The 24623-nt window shown below is 34.1% G+C and overlaps 1 protein-coding gene across 1 annotated transcript in view; it reads left to right on the top strand.

Annotated features, from left to right (window-relative positions):
• LOC144352010 (LHFPL tetraspan subfamily member 6 protein-like) overlaps nt 1-24623 on the top strand; it is a 93224-nt gene that overhangs the window by 43959 nt on the left and 24642 nt on the right. The window lies entirely within an intron of this gene.

Here is a 24623-nt window from a genome sequence, read left to right as displayed (position 1 = left end):
TTAGTCAAAAGTTATCAAATCAAAAACAATACATAAAAAATACATTAAAAGCAAAACATTTCATCCACATTTTAAAAAGAAAATTATTCTAAAATATATGTATTCTGTATTTGACAAACAGTTCATTCGACAAATGAAAACTCACAGGAATATGTTTCAGCTATTAGAACAGAATGATAGAGTTTTTATAATACTAGTTCAAAAACGCATTTCAGAGATTGCAGTGTTTGAAGATGTAGTTTCTCAGGAGGCAACAGTACTGTTGACTTCTCCCTCCACTGGACACCAACTATTTAAGTTGATTTGCATACAAAGCAGAGCTTGCAACATGATAGCTATTCATAAAGGGTGTTTTTTTACTTTTCATATAATACAGTAGTCACACAATGAGGCAGTTCATATTTGTCTCAGTGAATCATTCATTTTTGACAGACACCTGTACAAAATACTTGAACTAAAGCCAGCTAAATTTTTCTGTTATCTTGCATGTTTTATGAATCTATTCACATCTAAATGCAGCACTTTTTTTTTGCAATGAGACATTTGTTTTTATTCTAAATATCTCAATTACTTTCAATAAAGCTGGAAATTATGTTCCTTAAAATAATTAAACAAATAAGGCACCAATGTTTTTGTAAGATATTTACATCTTTTAAGGACATTCGGTAGACTGATTCCCCACTGTTGGTTCAACCCCAAAACTTGTTTGTATTCAAAATTAATTATGACAATGCATATTTATATTGAAACAAACTATGATAAAGGGAATTATATTATATAACAAAGGGCAAGGTCACCAGACTTCAACTATGTTATTCTTTATTATTTCTGGAGCCAACAGAAAAATTCAATTTTTACTCAAAAACATTGTATATTTTTGTTCCAACCTTCTGAAGGAAAGTGCAGACTATGAGTGGGACTATTTTGTGAATTTGTGATGAAAAGAGGGAACTAGTGGTGAAAAGGTTAACGTTTCTGATGAATATGTGCATACCATAAATTTTTGTAAATTATGCTAGTGACTTTAAATTTGGTGAAATGAAATCTTTAAAATGCACAAATTGTTGGTCTATATAACGGATTCAAAATGCAAGTTGTTTATTTCATATATACCCAGATCACATGCAGCTAGATGCGTTCATTTGCACATACAGATACAAATCTTGGGTGATCAGACTAGTACACTATGTGAATCACCATTGAATACACCATGTAAGGATCACTACAGGATACCATGATGTGTAAATCAAACTGCAAAAACACACACTCTTGTTATATTAATTTTGCTTGGATTTATACTTGCCCGTGGCTATTGTCAAATATTGTGAGTGACTACCTATTTAAAATGAAAAATATTTTGTTGTGCATTTATATACATATCCTCTGGCTTTAATAATCCTATGCAGTTCTAATCCTAATAATTTTATGTCAAATAAGCTTTTCTTAATTCTCTTCAAGTTTGGGAATTAAAAGGAAGATCATTTGGAGGAGGTGGATAACTGATTTTACTTTGGTGCGATATTTGTTTTTGTTTTTTATCAACTAACTATAGAGATTATGCACCAATACCATATTACGATCTCAGAGAATAATCCTGATTTAATAATCTTAATTGGAAATATTTAATACACTACATTTGCATGTGTCATCACTGAACTAGCAACTTGCATGTATGAAAAAATAAAACTCTTGAGAGACAAAAGTTTATACATTCAATGTCTGAAACTGTTGCCTGGCACTAAAATATTTACAAAATGAGATTAAATTGAAGAAAAAAATTGAAAATAAAATATTTAAGCAGTTAAGTTCAGTTTTCCAAAAGATCAATTTCATTCTTTGAGATGTCATCACTGCACATCACATCACATCACATTGCATCGCATCACATTGCATCGCATCAGAAGATGCCTTCCCTCTATAAAAGCATTACATGTTTTTACCACTTGTTGCATTCCCACTATGTTTTCCTTGTAACATTTGTTTTTGATATTTGATAATTCTGTTACCATGGCAACTTTATGTTTGACACAACAGTTGTTCCATTGTGAGTTTTAACCTTTTTAATGAATTGAAGGAATCTATTTAGATTAGTAATTGAATGACTATCAACTGCAAACACAGAATAAAGCATACTACTGTGAATAATTTCCGGAGTGATTGTCATCTAATTGGAAAAGTTGCTATTGAACTTGAAAAGCATTCAATTTGTGCAGAATTCACATAATTAGTTGATGGACTTCACACTTCAGCATAAAAGCATTTCCTATTAACCCATTCAGATGGAGACCTGTACTAATATTATTTGAAATTCAAGCATATTTAGTTTTCGTGTACATTAGTATGTGGATCTTAGCAACTGAGTTATGTGCCAAGGATTCAATCCTGCTTCGTCTTTAACATTAATTCAAATATGTTTTCATCATCCAAGTTGTAACATGCTAATATCCATCAATTCAATGCTCAGATGTTGTGTACCACAAAAACTATCCATGCATATTGATGACTTGCATTTGATTGATAATAATTCAAAATGTAACTTGAAAATGATTTACAAATTTATATAAATTTCTGCTTGCATGTAAAAATCATCATCTGGTTGAGCTAATTTCTGCAGACATATGAAAACCTTGTTGAACAACATAGTTGAATGTGATAGTAGATAATCATAGCTTTGTGTGATTACCATAAAACACTAAAATGTATTATTATGTTTAAGTATGAGTAAAATAAGGTGTATAAACAACATGTATCACTGGGGTGATGGTGCAACACAATCCGGCATATCTTATCTGTAACTGATATTATAATATTTGTGAAATATATAACTACTGCCCTTATTATGATATAGAAAAATTATTTTGATATTTATGTTTTCAGTATTTGTTACTAGTATTTCAACCAAAAAAAAAATGATAGTTGATATTTTTCCATTTGAGCACATCCTGATCCCACAGTTCGTGATAGGACTTGTGTATAAATTTGCTTATGTTGTATCCTAGCGACTAAGATAAATGAGAATGGATATGAAATTTGTACTTGTAGTAGATGCTTTTTCTCATTTTCCTTCTTATGCAAACAGAATGGAGAGTATAATTTTTTTCCTTTTAGTTTTTCAAACAAGGTGATTTATAGGTAATATTATTAGGTAATTTATCATGAATATGTCTGACTTTATTTGCCTGACCATACTACGTGATGATACTTCTGCAAACAGATCCCTGAGAATCACATAGAAAATTGAGCACAGTCAAAATTACATGGAAGATGAAACCGTAAAAGGAAATTGCATTTTTTTTTCTGACCTATTCGGAATTATCTCTATTTGTTTAAATATAATATACGGGAATAAATATATCCCTGTGGCAGTAAGAGAGAGTGAGCATAAGAAAAAGAATCAAAGCTGTTCAATTTATGACTGAATACAAACTAAGACTTGTGGTGCCAGCGCGACTGAATTGCAGATTATGGCAAATATCTTATTAAATAAATATGTTAGAGTTTTATCACCTTAGGTGATGTATTTTTATTAATTTTCTGTCTTAGGAAATCAAAGTTGCAAACTGATTTAGCAATGAGGTTGTGTCTTTGTTTGGATTAGAATCGGATGCTTTCCTGTTTATGGTTTTTCATCAGTTTGTGAAGATTAAAATGCTGAGTAATCTGCCAAGTGTAAAGCTTTAACAAAACAATTCACATAAGCCTAAGTATAAAATATTCTTTGTGAATCAAATAAATATGCATGTTTGACTACATGTAGCACATGTCGGCTCAATTTTACCATTTTATAACAAAAAAATGTTTTGTCTCTGTTATTAATTATGGAAGTCAATTGCTGATTCCTGATGAAAAAACTAATCGCTACAGGAAATTACCTATAAATCTTTTTTTTTTATCATCTGTTACCATGGTAGCACAGACTAATAAGTCAAGAGAGATGTTTAATTAGGGAACCAGCATGTCTGTGATGTCAAAAGAGAAGGGGTTATGTATTAAAAAAATCATCATCTCTCGTTTTCAAAAACACATACATGTATGCGGAGAAACCATTTTGAAAATGTTCTTTTGCTGAGTGATGTATTACGTATTTGTGACTGGCACTGGGATATTAGTGTCAGTAGCGGAGGGCTTTATTTCTGTGATAGGAAAGATAAGATGCATCTGTAGGCACAAACGTGACTATGGAATCATGAAACAAATCAAAAAAAGGTTTTATTCATATTATTTAATATTCCAGTTGAATACAATATTCTATAAGCGTTTCCCCTTCCTAATAGCACAGACCATAGGGATGTGGTGTATTCTAATTGAAATGGAAAACTTGGATGGTGTAATGTACATCGTCTGAGTAGATCGCTTTCAAGATAAAAAAATCCAACAGTCAAAAGAAGTCAAAATGAGAAATCTTGATAAAAGAGCTCATCAAAAAGAACACTCAGCCTTTGCATTGATGAGTGGCACTGTTCAATCAGTTGCAATGGCTATCTCTCTGGAGCTTTCTTGATGCACTTTTACTTACCATGACTGATGTTTCCAAGTCCTATTTTAATTCAGGGAATTAATACAAGTCAAGACTTTGAGAAGTCATGTGAAAGAATTCTCTTATATGCTGGGACGATGTCGGAGAAATATCGGGACTAATTTCAGATTCTCAGATACGTGTTTGCAATTATCTTGTGTTTATTGGAACTTGCCGTTACCTTAGTGATGGTGGAGACAGAAAATCTTAGTTGCTATGGCAGTAAATTGTTGTCTGGTGCCAGTAAGTTTTTTTTTATTGCTGCGCACACTTTGAGAATGTTTCTACAAGTATCTAACACTTCAGTACTGACCTTCCTGTTACAACTAATCACGTAAATCTAAAAGACTGCAATCACAAGGGAAAATTGTGTGCATGCAATATATCTGACTTATGGCTTGGCATTTTAAGTTCCCAGTTTTTGATTTAATTACTTTGTTGCTAAGTGGCAATATTTTTTTAATTTCTCACACACTGTGTAAGGCAGTATATAAGGTGATTTTTAAAGTAAACTTTCATTATTCTGACTGGCCTTCTCAATTATGGCATTAAAACTGTTCTCCCGGGGAGGTTTGAGTGAGGGTGTTGCAAATCAGTATTATACAAGTGGCTGTTTGTGGTATTTGTAACTCACAGGTAACTCACTGATGTGGAGTAAATACATTATGTCATGTTTTCTCTGTGTACTAGGTGTCTGTATGAAGTAAAGAATCATTCTCTATTCACAACTTTTGAACATTTGATCTCACACATTGTATCACTAAAGCTAGGTTGAGTATTAAAAAATAAAAATAGACATTTATGTTTTTTGAGTTTTTATGTCTAAGTTTGTTGCATTTTCATAAAACCAACCCATCATGCATTTGTATTATAGAATATCAAACATGTTGACTTAGCAAGTTTGAAAGTCACAGTGTAGATATCATAAAAACAAGATTCTGGGAATTTCTTTAACCTACATTGTAATGAATATGATTGTTTACAGCTAGGGGTTCAGTTTTCTGGGTCCTATTGTAATTCACAGTTAGGGAGTCAGTCTTCTGAGTCCTATCATAATTCACAGTTAGGGAGTCAGTTTTCTGAGTCCTATTGTAATTCACAGTAAGGGAGTCAGTTTTCTGAGTCCTATTGTAATTCACAGTTAGGGAGTCAGTTTTCTGAGTCCTATTGTAATTCACAGTAAGGGAGTTAGTTTTCTGAGTCCTATTGTAATTCACAGTAAGGGAGTCAGTTTTCTGAGTCCTATCGTAATTCACAGTTAGGGAGTCAGTTTTCTGAGTCCTATCATAATTCACAGTTAGGGAGTCAGTTTTCTGAGTCCTATTGTAATTCACAGTTAGGGAGTCAGTTTTCTGAGTCCTATTGTAATTCACAGTAAGGGAGTCAGTTTTCTGAGTCCTATTGTAATTCACAGTTAGGGAGTCAGTTTTCTGAGTCCTATCATAATTCACAGTAAGGGAGTCAGTTTTCTGAGTCCTATTGTAATTCACAGTTAGGGAGTCAGATTTCTGAGTCCTATTGTAATTCACAGTTAGGGAGTCAGTTTTCTGAGTCCTATCATAATTCACAGTTAGGGAGTCAGTTTTCTGAGTCCTATTGTAATTCACAGTAAGGGAGTTAGTTTTCTGAGTCCTATTGTAATTCACAGTTAGAGAGTCAGTTTTCTGAGTCCTATCGTAATTCACAGTAAGGGAGTCAGTTTTCTGAGTCCTATTGTAATTCACAGTTAGGGAGTCAGTTTTCTGAGTCCTATTGTAATTCACAGTAAGGGAGTCAGTTTTCTGAGTCCTATTGTAATTCACAGTTAGGGAGTCAGTTTTCTGAGTCCTATCATAATTCACAGTAAGGGAGTCAGTTTTCTGAGTCCTATTGTAATTCACAGTTAGGGAGTCAGATTTCTGAGTCCTATTGTAATTCACAGTTAGGGAGTCAGTTTTCTGAGTCCTATCATAATTCACAGTTAGGGAGTCAGTTTTCTGAGTCCTATTGTAATTCACAGTAAGGGAGTTAGTTTTCTGAGTCCTATTGTAATTCACAGTTAGGGAGTCAGTTTTCTGAGTCCTATTGTAATTCACAGTAAGGGAGTTAGTTTTCTGAGTCCTATTGTAATTCACAGTTAGGGAGTCAGTTTTCTGAGTCCTATTGTAATTCACACTTAGGGAGTCAGTTTTTTGAGTCCTATCGTATTTCACGGTAAGTGAGTCAGTTTTCTGAGTCCTATTGTAATTCACAGTAAGGGAGTTAGTTTTCTGAGTCCTATTGTAATTCACAGTAAGGGAGTTAGTTTTCTGAGTCCTATTGTAATTCACAGTTAGGAAGTAAGTTTTCTGAGTCCTATTGTAATTCACAGTTAGGGAGTAAGTTTTTTGAGTCCTATCGTATTTCACGGTAAGTGAGTCAGTTTTCTGAGTCCTATTGTAATTCACAGTAAGGGAGTAAGTTTTCTGAGTCCTATTGTAATTCACAGTTAGGGAGTAAGTTTTCTGAGTCCTATTGTAATTCACAGTTAGGGAGTCAGTTTTCTGAGTCCTATCATAATTCACAGTTAGGGAGTCAGTTTTCTGAGTCCTATTGTAATTCACAGTAAGGGAGTTAGTTTTCTGAGTCCTATTGTAATTCACAGTTAGGGAGTAAGTTTTCTGAGTCCTATTGTAATTCACAGTAAGGGAGTTAGTTTTCTGAGTCCTATTGTAATTCACAGTTAGGGAGTCAGTTTTCTGAGTCCTATCATAATTCACAGTTAGGGAGTCAGTTTTCTGAGTCCTATTGTAATTCACAGTAAGGGAGTCAGTTTTCTGAGTCCTATTGTAATTCACAGTTAGGGAGTCAGTTTTCTGAGTCCTATTGTAATTCACAGTAAGGGAGTCAGTTTTCTGAGTCCTATTGTAATTCACAGTTAGGGAGTCAGTTTTCTGAGTCCTATCATAATTCACAGTAAGGGAATCAGTTTTCTGAGTCCTATTGTAATTCACAGTAAGGGAGTTAGTTTTCTGAGTCCTATTGTAATTCACAGTTAGGGAGTCAGTTTTCTGAGTCCTATTGTAATTCACAGTAAGGGAGTTAGTTTTCTGAGTCCTATTGTAATTCACAGTTAGGGAGTCAGTTTTCTGAGTCCTATTGTAATTCACACTTAGGGAGTCAGTTTTTTGAGTCCTATCGTATTTCACGGTAAGTGAGTCAGTTTTCTGAGTCCTATTGTAATTCACAGTAAGGGAGTTAGTTTTCTGAGTCCTATTGTAATTCACAGTAAGGGAGTTAGTTTTCTGAGTCCTATTGTAATTCACAGTTAGGAAGTAAGTTTTCTGAGTCCTATTGTAATTCACAGTTAGGGAGTAAGTTTTTTGAGTCCTATCGTATTTCACGGTAAGTGAGTCAGTTTTCTGAGTCCTATTGTAATTCACAGTAAGGGAGTAAGTTTTCTGAGTCCTATTGTAATTCACAGTTAGGGAGTCAGTTTTCTGAGTCCTATTGTAATTCACAGTTAGGGAGTCAGTTTTCTGAGTCCTATCATAATTCACAGTTAGGGAGTCAGTTTTTTGAGTCCTATTGTAATTCACAGTTAGAGAGTCAGTTTTCTGAGTCCTATTGTAATTCACAGTTAGGGAGTAAGTTTTTTGAGTCCTATCGTATTTCACGGTAAGTGAGTCAGTTTTCTGAGTCCTATTGTAATTCACAGTAAGGGAGTAAGTTTTCTGAGTCCTATTGTAATTCACAGTTAGGGAGTCAGTTTTCTGAGTCCTATTGTAATTCACAGTTAGGGAGTCAGTTTTTTGAGTCCTATTGTAATTCACAGTAAGGGAGTTAGTTTTCTGAGTCCTATTGTAATTCACAGTTAGGAAGTAAGTTTTCTGAGTCCTATTGTAATTCACAGTTAGGAAGTAAGTTTTCTGAGTCCTATCATAATTCACAGTAAGGGAATCAGTTTTCTGAGTCCTATTGTAATTCACAGTTAGGGAGTCAGTTTTCTGAGTCCTATTGTAATTCACAGTTAGGGAGTCAGTTTTTTGAGTCCTATCGTATTTCACGGTAAGTGAGTCAGTTTTCTGAGTCCTATTGTAATTCACAGTAAGGGAGTTAGTTTTCTGAGTCCTATTGTAATTCACAGTAAGGGAGTTAGTTTTCTGAGTCCTATTGTAATTCACAGTTAGGAAGTAAGTTTTCTGAGTCCTATTGTAATTCACAGTTAGGGAGTAAGTTTTTTGAGTCCTATCGTATTTCATGGTAAGTGAGTCAGTTTTCTGAGTCCTATTGTAATTCACAGTAAGGGAGTAAGTTTTCTGAGTCCTATTGTAATTCACAGTTAGGGAGTCAGTTTTCTGAGTCCTATTGTAATTCACAGTTAGGGAGTCAGTTTTCTGAGTCCTATCATAATTCACAGTTAGGGAGTCAGTTTTTTGAGTCCTATTGTAATTCACAGTTAGAGAGTCAGTTTTCTGAGTCCTATTGTAATTCACAGTTAGGGAGTAAGTTTTTTGAGTCCTATCGTATTTCACGGTAAGTGAGTCAGTTTTCTGAGTCCTATTGTAATTCACAGTAAGGGAGTAAGTTTTCTGAGTCCTATTGTAATTCACAGTTAGGGAGTAAGTTTTCTGAGTCCTATTGTAATTCACAGTTAGGGAGTCAGTTTTCTGAGTCCTATCGTAATTCACAGTTAGGGAGTCAGTTTTCTGAGTCCTATCGTAATTCACAGTTAGGGAGTCAGTTTTCTGAGTCCTATTGTAATTCACAGTAAGGGAGTTAGTTTTCTGAATCCTATTGTAATTCACAGTTAGGGAGTCAGTTTTCTGAGTCCTATTGTAATTCACAGTAAGGGAGTTAGTTTTCTGAGTCCTATTGTAATTCACAGTTAGGGAGTCAGTTTTCTGAGTCCTATTGTAATTCACAGTAAGGGAGTTAGTTTTTTGAGTCCTATTGTAATTCACAGTAAGGGAGTTAGTTTTCTGAGTCCTATTGTAATTCACACTTAGGGAGTAAGTTTTCTGAGTCCTATCGTAATTCACAGTTAGGGAGTAAGTTTTCTGAGTCCTATCGTAATTCACAGTTAGGGAGTCAGTTTTCTGAGTCCTATTGTAATTCACACTTAGGGAGTAAGTTTTCTGAGTCCTATCGTAATTCACAGTTAGGGAGTCAGTTTTCTGAGTCCTATTGTAATTCACAGCTAGGGAGTTAGTTTTTTGAGTCCTATTGTAATTCACAGCTAGGGAGTCAGTTTTCTGAGTCCTATTGTAATTCACAGTAAGGGAGTCAGTTTTCTGAGTCCTATTGTAATTCACAGTAAGGGAGTTAGTTTTCTGAGTCCTATTGTAATTCACAGTAAGGGAGTTAGTTTTCTGAGTCCTATTGTAATTCACAGTTAGGAAGTAAGTTTTCTGAGTCCTATTGTAATTCACAGTTAGGGAGTAAGTTTTTTGAGTCCTATCGTATTTCACGGTAAGTGAGTCAGTTTTCTGAGTCCTATTGTAATTCACAGTAAGGGAGTAAGTTTTCTGAGTCCTATTGTAATTCACAGTTAGGGAGTCAGTTTTCTGAGTCCTATTGTAATTCACAGTTAGGGAGTCAGTTTTCTGAGTCCTATCATAATTCACAGTTAGGGAGTCAGTTTTTTGAGTCCTATTGTAATTCACAGTAAGGGAGTTAGTTTTCTGAGTCCTATTGTAATTCACAGTTAGGAAGTAAGTTTTCTGAGTCCTATTGTAATTCACAGTTAGGGAGTCAGTTTTCTGAGTCCTATTGTAATTCACAGTTAGGAAGTAAGTTTTCTGAGTCCTATTGTAATTCACAGTTAGGGAGTCAGTTTTCTGAGTCCTATTGTAATTCACAGTTAGGGAGTCAGTTTTCTGAGTCCTATCGTAATTCACAGTTAGGGAGTAAGTTTTCTGAGTCCTATCGTAATTCACAGTTAGGGAGTCAGTTTTCTGAGTCCTATTGTAATTCACACTTAGGGAGTAAGTTTTCTGAGTCCTATCGTAATTCACAGTTAGGGAGTCAGTTTTCTGAGTCCTATTGTAATTCACAGCTAGGGAGTTAGTTTTTTGAGTCCTATTGTAATTCACAGCTAGGGAGTCAGTTTTCTGAGTCCTATTGTAATTCACAGTAAGGGAGTCAGTTTTCTGAGTCCTATTGTAATTCACAGTAAGGGAGTTAGTTTTCTGAGTCCTATTGTAATTCACAGTAAGGGAGTTAGTTTTCTGAGTCCTATTGTAATTCACAGTTAGGAAGTAAGTTTTCTGAGTCCTATTGTAATTCACAGTTAGGGAGTACGTTTTTTGAGTCCTATCGTATTTCACGGTAAGTGAGTCAGTTTTCTGAGTCCTATTGTAATTCACAGTAAGGGAGTAAGTTTTCTGAGTCCTATTGTAATTCACAGTTAGGGAGTCAGTTTTCTGAGTCCTATTGTAATTCACAGTTAGGGAGTCAGTTTTCTGAGTCCTATCATAATTCACAGTTAGGGAGTCAGTTTTTTGAGTCCTATTGTAATTCACAGTAAGGGAGTTAGTTTTCTGAGTCCTATTGTAATTCACAGTTAGGAAGTAAGTTTTCTGAGTCCTATTGTAATTCACAGTTAGGGAGTCAGTTTTCTGAGTCCTATTGTAATTCACAGTTAGGAAGTAAGTTTTCTGAGTCCTATTGTAATTCACAGTTAGGGAGTCAGTTTTCTGAGTCCTATTGTAATTCACAGTTAGGGAGTCTGTTTTCTGAGTCCTATCGTAATTCACAGTTAGGGAGTAAGTTTTCTGAGTCCTATTGTAATTCACACTTAGGGAGTAAGTTTTTTGAGTCCTATTGTAATTCACAGTAAGGGAGTTAGTTTTCTGTGTCCTATTGTAATTCACACTTAGGGAGTAAGTTTTCTGAGTCCTATTGTAATTCACACTTAGGGAGTAAGTTTTCTGAGTCCTATTGTAATTCACAGTAAGGGAGTTAGTTTTCTGAGTCCTATTGTAATTCACAGCTAGGGAGTTAGTTTTTTGAGTCCTATTGTAATTCACAGCTAGGGAGTCAGTTTTCTGAGTCCTATTGTAATTTACAGTAAGGGAGTCAGTTTTTGAGTCCTATTGTAATTCACAGTTAGGGAGTCAGTTTTCTGAGTCCTATCGTATTTCACGGTAAGTGAGTCAGTTTTCTGAGTCCTATTGTATCTCACATTAAGGGAGTTAGTTTTCTGAGTCCTATTGTAATTCGCAGTTAGGGAGTCAGTTTTCTGAGTCCTATCGTAATTCACAGCTAGGGAGTCAGTTCTCCGAGTACTATCATATTCCACATCTAGGGCTAAATTATAATTTAGAAGACATAAATTATCACCAAATTTGTGAATTAGTGAATATGTTATTAACTGTACCACTTGTAGAATCGAAATACAGTACTGTATTTACTGTATTAAATGCAAATGCACTTTATACTAGAGGTGAGTTAATTGTCAAAATAAGTCATATTTTAATGATACAATTGTAATAATTTTTGTTTTCTGTGTAACTCAATTGGAAATGTGCATCTAATCCTAGGTATATGTAGTTAACAGATGATAGATATTCAGTTCTGTGACAAAATGACCATTACTATGTATTCAAATCTACATCAACACAGTTGTACCAATTCTCTACATCAAAATTGTAATAAGAATATGAAATATTTATTGTGAAATGCATATTTTAACAACATGTGATATTATAAAGTCCAGCTATTAATTCCACTTCTCAAAACTATTAATCTTGTTATAAATAAAACATTCTGTATGATATAATCTGTGCTATCCTGCCCGGAAGGTCAATCGGTCATCTTTTTGCAGTTTATCAAAGTTCTTATTTTGAGTTGTACAGCAATTGTTACTTTTGTTCCTGTGAATAAAAGGGTATTTGCATACTGGTATGGTTACACATGTTTTACATGTGTAGCGTTTATCATCTATCTTGTAATTGTTTGCAGTGAATAGTCCTGATTCAGTTGTACATCCGCTACAAAGTTTGTGCTACCTGGAATAGTGCATGCATATTAGTCTGTTTCTATCACAGTTTACAAGCCTACCTTGACTTGTTATTTTGAATACATATAGAGTACTTAGGATAATTATAACCAAATAATATGAGGTTATTACAATAGTACTGAAAAGTATGCACGAAGACAGTACAAAGGGAGTATCGACCGATGCGTAGCGGAGGTTGATGCGACAATGTACTGTCTGAGTCCATACTTTGCAGTATCCTCATAATAACCTTATTATTATACATATTTTCCTCCCAATTTTGAACAGAATCAGCAAACTTCTTTGTGTGGAGTCCAGTCAAACTCTGGTGGCAACCATGTTTTGTTTTTTTTATTAGAGGACGCTTACATGCGTAATCATTCCTTATATGGTAGGATGAAAATACCCTGTAAAATACCGTAAAATTACGGCACGCTGTAACTTCTGCCGTTACGGTGATAGATGTATAATATTGCCTATTATGTCATATTTATCTTCTCAAACTCCTTTCTTTATTCCCTGTAATGGCCTTTATTCATCATTAAAGGGGAGCAGAGGTGTGGCTTTTGACACTCTGTACATGAAATTTGAGATCTGTGAATGAATTCTGTCGATAAAAACAACTTGTATGTGCTGCGAAATGTGCTCTAGCTATAGTAAACAGTGAGTAATAATAAATATTGTTTGAGTTAAAAACTAAATTAGAAATACGCTAATATCACTTGAACTACAGTAATCATTTCACCCAACTTCCCACTTTTAATCGACCGCTTATTGCTTAATTTCCGACCGCACTGTATTTTCCGACTGGAAAACGACCGCATTTTTATCGTAATTTTTCTCTCACCGACCCATTGAAAACACTGACCGGTCGCCCAAACACTGGTCACTTGCACAGGAGTGATCGAAATAGTGGTTTTGAGTGATATAGTTTGGGGATACAACGGGTATTAACTATATAATGATTAAATTCCGAACTACTCTTCAAATCTATACCACATTGTATCCTGTCGTTCGCAGACGAAACTTCACCTGTGTCCAATATTAAATAACTGACTTTGCGTAATTATTATGAAAGCGATATATTACAATATTGAGATTTTTAGAGCCGGTACAACATTGTAAACAAATTTGCATAATTAGAAAAGCAGCGCACTAAGTAAACGACCTCAAAATATACAAGTTTGCGTACAGCACCGTCAGAACTAATAACAATTTTACAAGGTCGATGCGCGGAGCATGAAAGAAAAAGATTGCTAAGGTAACGCGCCTGTTCAGTACGTGACTTGAGGGTCAAACTTCGGTCAACACACACTTGATGTCAGCATCGCCGCGCAGTAAGTTACGCAATGAAGTACTTAAAGATTAATTGTGTCCCAAAATGATGTCGTTAATCACTCAGTAGATTTGAAGAGCCATTCAGAATTTATAATATTTAACACTCGTTGTATATCCCCAAACATTTTGAATACTCCTGTGCCGGTGACCAGTGTTTGGGCGAGCGGTCGGTGTTTTCAATAAGCGAGCGAGAGAAAAAAAACGGTAAAAATGTGGTCGTTTTCCGGTTGGAAATACAGTGAGGTCGGAAATTAAGCGATTGTTTAAAAAGTGGGAAGTTGGGCAAAATGAGTACTGTGGTTCAAGTGATATTAGCATATTTCTCATTTAGTTTTAACTCGTACAATATTTATTCACTCACTGTTTACTATAGCCAGTATGCTGTACGTGTCTTCACTTTCAGGTTAGTTCTTCTGCCGATTTCTCGCAACCAGCAACATGAATTTTTATTTGGGATTTCGAGAAACATAACATGAATCGTTATGGCATTCATAACACAACACCTCTCCATGTTTCAACTTTTAAGTTGTCGGTTAACAAGGTCTTTCATAGTAGCATTTCTATGGGATTGACGTACATGTACTAGCATGAATGGGTTCAGTTATCAGTGTTCACTGATGACATCATTTGACTGGCCCTCTAGAGGCGAAATGACGCCAGGCAAAGCGGGCTTTTGTCGTCTGCTTCACAGCCTGTTTTATACCCGATATTTAGGGCATTTCGCAGCACATACAAGTTGTTTTTATTGACAGAATTCATTCATAGATCTCAGATTTCATGTACAGAGTGTCAAAAGCCACACCTCTGCTCCCCTTTAAACTGGCCCCAAGTGATTCAAATGAAACTTGACAAGCAGGTATATGCCAAATTACCACGAGAATTATACATTAATATAACACACAATTTTTCTAATTAATCTTGTGAACTAATTATATAGTTAATTCTTTTCAGTCATTTATGAACTGAGTGTTTTCATTAGTGCAATCAGTGCACATTGGAAACAAGTGATGAGATACAGACATGTCCTCGGTGGGTTTCAAACCTGCTTATACGGCGACCCCTGTCTACTTCGCAATGTGTCGCATTATAGACTGACATCTCCTTCAATTTAAGTTTTTCTTTTTTTTTTGACAAAGAATTTACCGTAAGTTATAGAATCTGCTTGAAAAGATAAAACTGAATAAATTGCTGTAAAACAGTAGAAAAGTTAATGGGATTTTGTTGTACTGCTTCTAGGCTTCAAGCACCCATGTGTGTCAATATATTTGTACTAATGTTTTAGAAGGACATTAATGTGATACATTAAAGAAATCTTGTTTGCCTCCCCAGTGTACTCCCAAGCAATCTTTCTCTTGGCAACTAATGCTTTGATACTTAAATCATGAAAAGTCAAAATACGTTAAGCACTTCCTCTAAGCAATGCAATATCATTTCACTGTGACATAATTTGCCAATAAATTATGAGCTAAAGATCGTAGAGTCATCATGGATGTATGGTGTCCATAATAGGCTCTTCTATTGTTAATTGCTACTCCCTTGGTGGAAACCAGTATCCATTGGATTTGTACTCTGTTTCTATGTGAGATCAATTCATGCTATGTCTGCTGGGCAAAAAGCTCTCCATGGTTAAATCTAATATGGAATTCTAATCAAGTTTTCTGTTTTGCTTTTGTATTTTCAGCTTTGAAATTTTGTTTGGTCAATACTTTATAAAGCAGCCACAATCTTAGTGATTGCTTGAGGTTGGCTCTTCTCCCTAATGGACACCTCCCACTAACAATTATCCAGATCTTGGTTACTAAAGATTAGGTTCTGATATTCATACTTGGGAGGAGAAGAAAGGGTTATGGTTTACAACAGTTAAGGCATGTACAAGTACATCAACAATCCAGAAAGTCATTAACTTGCTCAACTATCAATTGTTCAGGCACCATTAGTTCCAATCTATGTCAGTAATTGGCATTCTCTTTCTGTATTTTATATTAACAAAAAAACAAATAAGGGAATGACTATCAAATTTTAAACTAATGATTTTGTTGGAGATTGCTGTAGGCCAGCAGTACCTCTGTAGCATTCTATTGAGAGCTGGCAGTTTAAAGGTTTAGGCTCATTATGCCTTTCGGCTGGATCAGGACTTTGACGTTTCTTTGTGGAATTTGCATTTTCTTTTGCATGTGGGTTAGAATGGAGCAGCAAAATGGTTGACCCTGTCAGAACTTATTTATGTTTTTCTCTCAAATTTCTATAATAAATTAAAATTGTGTTGCACATTTAATGATGTATAGAGGCAAGCAGGTTTTATTGCGCATTCAATTAATTCAACATAGTATGTGTATGAGTAGTATGAGTGTTGATTGGAATTAAACACACTAATCGCTCTAAACATGTCGGTGTTTTGTTTAGTGGTACTATCATCTTAACATTTGTTGAGTGATCAAGCCAAGTTGTTGAAATTTATTTTTGCACTCTTCTATGAAACATTTCTTGAAATAATTTAATTTGGAAAAATGTTTTTGGGTATTCACAATGATTCATTTGCTTATGATTACATATTCAAATAAGTGTTCTCAGTAACTTAAAGGGCAGTAGTCGTCGCTCAGCACATGTTTGAATTTCATGTAAATAAACAATGTATTCAATATGCGTTGTTTACATCGCGTAACGATCGCCACTCTTCAAACATTCAAAGAATTGTTCTGTATATAGCCAATGTTTAGACATAAACGTTCTCAGCAGCTGGCAGTCAGAATACATGTTCAAACAGATATTCACTAAACATGCATACATGTATATTAGTCTAGTAATTTTTCTACATACTTGATGTTGACATGTTCGATAGCAATTGTATATATTTAGTTAGGTGTTCAGAATGGTGTTTAAAGTATCTTGTATACATGTAAAAGATGATCTTTGAAATATCACGTCTAACAGGTATTCTAATATGAATACCAGTATATATAATACCGTACTTGTCCAACGGTATGTTGTAAATATTTTATTTTTGTTTTCAAATCTACTCGCGTACAGATACTTACTGTCAAATACTTTATTTTAGACTTTTTGTTTTGTATGGAATTTATTTTCACTAATTGTTGACAAGTTGAATGTAAATTATAGGAAAAAGATATATTCACTTGATTTTATTTTCACTGATCATTCAGCGAAAATAGCAAAAATTAATTCCAAGCGAAAATTAAGTATTCCACAGTATTGTAAGACATTGGCCATACATTGGCTGAAAAACTCTACAAACATACCAAAATAGTCATCAGGCAGTGAGTTAAATGCACAGTCATCAATTTTGTTTCGTATTGCTTCCTTGCCCTGTAAAGTCTGATTGGTAGTGTCACATTGATATCTCCAGCTGATCTCTCCAGCTGATATGAACATCAATGCAGCAAAATAAATGAGAAAATAGAATTACCTGCAGTTGGTGGGTATCACTAATAAGACGAAGCCTAGTGATTAATTTCACTTTTTGATCCCACAAAGGACACCTGTTAATAAGAATTTTTTATAGTACATACTCCCAACAAAGGGTGATTTATAGTACGTACTCTCAACAGAAGACAGTTTATAGTACATACTCTCAATGAAAGGTGGTTTATAGTACGTACTCTCAATAGAAGGGGTTTATATGGCAGTACATTCTCTCAATAGAAGGGGTTAATAGTAGTATTCTCAACATAAGGCAGTTTATAGTACATACACTTCATGGATAGGTTGTTTTATAGTACACATTCTCAATGAAAGGTGGTTTATAATATGTTCGAAAAGCTTTCCCCTGAATTCAACTTTTCTCCCTGATTTAGTTCTTCCTATCACATTATTCCTTACAGAGGATGTCTTACAAAATTCAGCATTATAGATTTTATATTTGGCCTTTACGAATTGAACAAAAAGAATGAACATTAGATTTGCCTTCAGTGGTTCACTTAATCATCAGGAGGTTATGATGGATGTTGCTGAGGAAACTCAATGCTAAAAGGTCATATGGTTATAGAAGTTCATTGCCATTCTCACATTCATACTGATAAGACTCTACCAAGAATATACATGTACATGACAACTCCATTTCACATAATTATACATTTATACTGGGTTATACATTTATGATATGATATTTTATTTAGAATGTACACAAACAAAAGTAAGGTAACATCGAAAAGAGCAAAAGACATTACTAAAGACTAAAACAGATCTAAAATACAAAACAAAATTTGAAAGGTTAAACTTGTCACAACTAGAGAGAATTTCAATGAAAAACTCAAATTTTGAAAAAAGTGGCTCATCAATAAAGAAGGCTGCGAGAAATTTGTGTCTACATTGTTTGATAGTGCTATATTAACAATGAAATAGGTGATGTTTTTCATCTCCAATCTTGTTACAATCATGGATTGTAAATTTACTGTTATGAAAAAAATAATGTTCAGTCACAAGAAATATTTTATTTGGTTTTGTTTGTGTGAAAATATTAATCAGCATTTTCCTTTTTGGATCTTGTTAATTAATTTGTTGATGCCAGTATAGAAAAATTTTAAGGAATATATATAAAAGCATTTAAGCTAGAAGTGCATGTCACAATTTGAAAGTTTGTTCCCACATTATGCATGGTGAAAATCTTTTAATTTAAATACAATGTTTTATGTATACAGAGTAGAGTACGTGTTCATGTGTTAATTTCTACAAGGATCACTGTATAACATTCCCGCATATGACATGAACAAACTATGATAAATGTTAAATGATAAGCAGAGTTCACATTTGTTGGATCTTTATAGTTCATCTTCTCGAGATGTTTTTACTGCCGTATAAACCTGTCCACAATTTTAGTGAACATACGTGTTACATGTACTATTGCACCATGACAACGTGTAAGCACGTAGGAGTGAATAGCACTGCACAAATTATGTATAATTTAATTTAATTGAGGATATTCTATTATATAATCTTTTTTAATATCCCATGCCTATGTAACTCTGTTATTAAATTCATTGTGCATGTGAAATTGTCTGTATTTTCAACTCCAAAACTATTATGATAAACTTAATGTCCAATCATCTCCCCCATTTTTGTTATTGAAGCATCCCTATAATTTTTCAGTACTGCACTCCATGATTATTAACTGGCTTCCTTACTTTAATACCTTATTTAATTGAATGTAATTTTGTAGTAATTACGTGACATTCCTCGTTCTTTCACATGTCTGCAGCCTGTCTATTGTGTTAATTGATAGTTAGCAGTCTCCCAATAAGAGTTATTGATGTATGCTTGCTAGGAATTTAGAATCATGTGATTTGTGTTATGATTGGTCAGTGCTTAATTAATATGTACATCGCAAGGGGATATCTTCTATTAGGGTATCTTATAAGATAAGTTCAGCTAAGTCTGGCCAGTTTACAGCTCTTTGTCAGTTCATATTGATATATACTGTTAAGTCTGCAATTTATAGAGTACTGAAGCTTTCTATCTAACCAGATTAAGGATTGGTGTATGAATGGATTTACTGGATTAATGTGTCAATACAGGACAAAAGATAAATCACAGCATAACCAAATAGATGTTGGTTTCCCACAATGCAGTGGTTTAAAGATAAAAGCTACTAAAATGTTCTGGAATCCTATTATTCTAGCACTGATATTCAGTCCCCAAAATGATGACTCACAATGTATAGTTTCACTTCTGTATCTCAGACATGCCTGGGTCGATTACATTCAAACTTTACACTCGCATCATACATGCACATCATATCATACATGTACGTCACACATGCACATCATATCATCATACATGCACACCATGTCATCATACATGCACATCATACATGCACATCATATCATCGTACATGCACATCATATACATGCACATCATATCATACATACACATCATATCATCATACATGCACATCATATCATCATACATGCACATCATACATGCACATGCACATCATATCATCATACATGCACATCATACATGCACATCATACATGCACATCATATCATCATACATGCACATCATATCATCATACATGCACATCGTACATGCACATCATATCATCGTACATGCACATCATATACATGCACATCATATCATACATACACATCATATCATCATACATCATATCATCATACATGCACATCATATCATCATACATGCACATCATACATGCACATCATATCATCATACATGCACATCATACATGCACATCATACATGCACATCATATATGCACATCATATCATCATACATGCACATCATACATGCACATCATACATGCACATCATATCATCATACATGCCATCATATCATAATACATGCACATCATACATGCCATCATATCATCATACATGCACATCATATCATCATACATGCACATCATATCATACATGCACATCATATCATCGTACATGCACATCATATCAGCATACATGCATATCATATCATACATGTACATCTTGACTGATCACTTTCAAACTTTACAAATGCATCAGACATTATGTCACATGTACTCATTTCAAGATGGCTGAATTAATGTGGCCATTTTAATGTTACAAATGCATCAAAACCAGAATCTGTCATGTATGCACATAATTCATTCATATTTAGTATATATATTTATTGCTAACAACTGATAGAAATGTTTTCTTTTTCTAAAAATGCAATTACATGTTTCTATTATTATTTGGTATGTAAATTGAATATGCTTGGACCTTATGTCATTTTTAGCCCCCTGATCAGTTTCAATATGGCTGACTGGCGGCCATAACAGATGGTAAAGACGTGGATGGTTTGCATTTATTTCTGCTGACATACTACTAGCAATAACTGTGACACCACTCTACTGATGTAATCTACCATCATACTAACCATACCAATTTCAATTGACACATGTAATAGGTCATTGCTTTCTACTGGAATTGCATGAAATTGTTTCCTCTCAGACATATTTCAACCTTTTCTGTGGGATGTCCGGTGTTTAACTTTTTGACAGTGTCATTTTAAATTTTTGAATCAATTTCTAATTCATAATGGCCACGCCTACAAAATCTCAACATTCCGTCACCATGGAAACACATGGTACCCAATCTATATTTCTCACCAAAATAGCAATTTGTGGTACAGTTCATTTCATCTGATTTTCTATTCTATTGCTATCGATTAAATTAACAATTCCAATCCTGATCATTTTATTTACAATTTGTTGTTTAGTAAAATTTAAAATAATACAATGTGATAATCATTGCTTGTCATGACAATTTTGAACCTGGATGGTTGCCATAGTTACAGGTGTACATTATTTGATAATCTGTCACATTGATATTATTTGAATGTTAACTTGAAGCAAAAAAAGGTAATACATAAATGGAAATTTGCTAGTATTTAAATTGTAAAGCAAACACTGTGGCTTTAGCCACTGTAACCAAACTGCATTGACACATAATATGGAGTGTGTGAATGTCTCTAATTTTACCTATTGATTATCGTTCTTCGTATTGCATTTCATCTTAAATCTATACCAAACTCAAAACACTCAGCTCTGTCTATTTATTTCGGGTCTACGAAATTTTAGCCATGGAAGGAAAATGGTTTGTCGCCAGGTTTGTTGATTCTATAGTGAGGAGATGTGACGTACATCCTCCGTGATGGACGACAGCCGATCCTAAGTCAACTGTGTTTAGTCTTAAGGTTTCAAGAGCCGGCAGTTTCTGTTTCTTAAAGACATTGTCAATATTGATATTCAAGGCAGCCAGTATGAAATGAGATGATTATATGTCCAATAAAGAGACTTGAAGGTGAAATGTCAGGTCAGAAAGATTTGGTGCATTTGAACTCGCATTAGATCAATGTCAAATGAGAGTAAATCAATATGCACGTTTTCTCCTCAAAACACATCATTTTTTGATGAGAACATTTCTCAGTATTGCCAATGTATTTTATTAGTATCAATATATATAATCCATAAAGCAATTGATAAAATGGTTCATTAAAATATATCAATATTTTAGACTATTCAAAAGAAATTTCTCAGTTAGCTGTGGAGTGAGCAATTGCCCAGGGATGTGACTATCACAGTCAATCAAAGGATGGCAGTTAAAACTGAGTATATAACTTCTATTATTAACTATTAACTATTATGAACTGTATCAGGTTGTCATATTAATAGTTAATATTAGATTGATTACTTGTGGAAAAGATCTCTAGAGAACTGCCGAAAGACACCATTCCCTGCTTGAGCCTTTCATGCGTTTAGCATTAAGCCTGGTAACAATAAGTCTTTGATCTGCATGTCTTTCAAACATTGAAGTTTTTTTTTTTTGACTCCCATGTGCGAAGCACATAATGGGAGTCTTTGCAGTTAGTGTGTGTGTGTGTGTGTGTGTGTGTGTGTGTGTATGTGTGTATGTGTGTGTCCGACTGTTCCACAGCTATCTCAAGAACCATACATCGGTTTTTGATGAAACATGGTGCATAGATGCTCTGGGCCAATGCGCAGATTTGATTAGGTTTTGGTAAAAATCCATGCTTGTTAATTACCTAATTTGCATGATAATTAGCTAATTTTTAGCTGTTCTATGACTGTTCCACTGATATCTAAAGAACCACTCATTGGATTTTGATGAAACTTGGTACATAGATGCTCTGAACATATGCGCAGATTTGATTAGTTTTTGGTGAAAATCCGTACATATTAATTACCTAATTTGCATGATAATTAGCTAAATTTTAGCGGTTCCATGACTGTTCCACTGATATCTAAACAACCACTCATTGGATTTTGATGAAACTTTGTACATACATACATGCTCTGAACTAATGCTAGGTTATGATTAGTTTTTGGTAATAATCCGTGGATACTAATTACCTAATTTGCATAATAATTAGTCAATTTTCGGTTTTTCCACTGATATCTCAAGTACTAATCATCACATTTCAATGAAACTTGGTACATAGATGTCATATGATGCTGCACAGACCTGATAGTTTTTATGGTAATATCAGTACATATTAATTACCTAATTTGCATAATTAATTAGTTTTCAGCATTTGATATAAGTAGTGAGCATTACATTTCAATGAAACTTGGTACTTACATACTCAAGGACTATGCAGAGACCTGATTAGTTTTAGGGTAAATATTTGTGCATATTAATCACCTAATTTGCATAATTAGTTAATTTTCAGCTTTTCCACGGGTATCTCAAGTACTAATCATCGCATTTCAATGAAACTTGGTACATAGATCCTTTAGAACTATGCAGAGACCTGATTAGTTTTAGGGTAAATAATTGTGCATATTAATTACCTAATTTGCATAATTAATTTTCAGCTTTTCTACTGATATCTAAAGTACTAATCATCGCATTTCAATGAATCTAGAATTAAGCAGACCCAATTAGTTTCCGGTAAATATTTGTGCATATTAATCACCTAATTTGCATAATTAACCAACTTTCACACTGATATTTCAGGTACTAAACATCACATATCAATGAATGTACATGGATGCTGTAGGACAATAGACAGACCTGGATAATTGTGGGTTAAAATCTATACATATTAATTACCTAATTTGCATAATAATTTATAATTTTTTGGTTATAATCACATTTCAATTAAACTTGGAAACATAGATTTTCTGTTACATTGCGCAGACCTCATTAGTTTTACACTCAAATCTGTTCATATTAATTTTCTGATTTGCATAATTGGTTTTCAGCTAAGTAATTTCGAATTATATTTAATGTGTCGCCAATACTCTCAGCACATGGGAGTTCTTTCCAAGCTTTCTTTGATTTTAATTTAATATTAAAATTGTCATTTAATCTGCATTTATTTAGATTTTTTATAAAAAAATATTCTTCTTTCCAGAAAGGGATACTGCAATGAACATGTTTTCAACTGATACCTGTAATGAGTTGAGATATCAATGTTTTTTATCATGATCTAAAAAAATTCCCATCTCCTGCATCATATCCAGCTCAAATTGGTAACAAATTCACGAATTTACGATCTCATCGTAACTGCCTTGGCAAGCAATCTCTGTAATGCTCATTCGAGAAGAAATTGTGTTTACGTGAAATAACGTGTCTCTCGAGTCATTTCACTGTCTTACTTTAAAACACTGCAAAGAATTGCTATTCCGGTGAAAACCTCTATTTATAGGTATTTTTTATTGCTTTTGAATTAAACTGTCATTTTAAGTTTACATCTAGTGCTGCATGCATCACACTCTGGGACGTTTTAACAAGTGTTCATGGGTGAGTGATGTAAGGATTTCATGATTATTGTTACAGTCACAAACTTTGAACGCTGTATTCTGACGTGATTAGCATTAGATATTGGGGATCACACCAGATCAGCTTGTAAAAATGAATCAGTTAGGGTGTTCACAGTACATGGTTAAATTTATTTTGGCTGAGGGGTGTTTGAAGTATGAAACATTGACATTGCAGCTTTCAATAACTTAGGGGTGCTTGAAGAATAAAACATTGAGGATTGCAACTTTCAATAATTTAGGGGTGCTTGAAGAATGAAACATGCAGGATTGCAACTTTCAATAACTTAGAGGTGCTGGAAAAATGAAACAGTATATTTTGGATAAATTTGTTTGACCTAACTCATCTGACCATCTCCCATATTCTCAGATGATTTCATTCAGAGAAAACACGTACCATAACTGCTCTGTTATTGTGTTAAATGACAAAGGTGTATATCTATAGTGTCAATACAAGACTTATTATAATAATCCAGTCCACATTACATGAAAACTGTTGTTACAGGTACATGCACTGCTGATACAAACGTATTA

This window comes from Saccoglossus kowalevskii, chromosome 16, assembly GCF_978046115.1.
Source record: "Saccoglossus kowalevskii chromosome 16, keSacKowa6.1, whole genome shotgun sequence".
Classification (NCBI taxonomy): Eukaryota; Metazoa; Hemichordata; class Enteropneusta; family Harrimaniidae; genus Saccoglossus; species Saccoglossus kowalevskii.
Note: the sequence above shows the minus strand (reverse complement) of the source record. Positions and strands in the feature narration are given on the sequence as shown.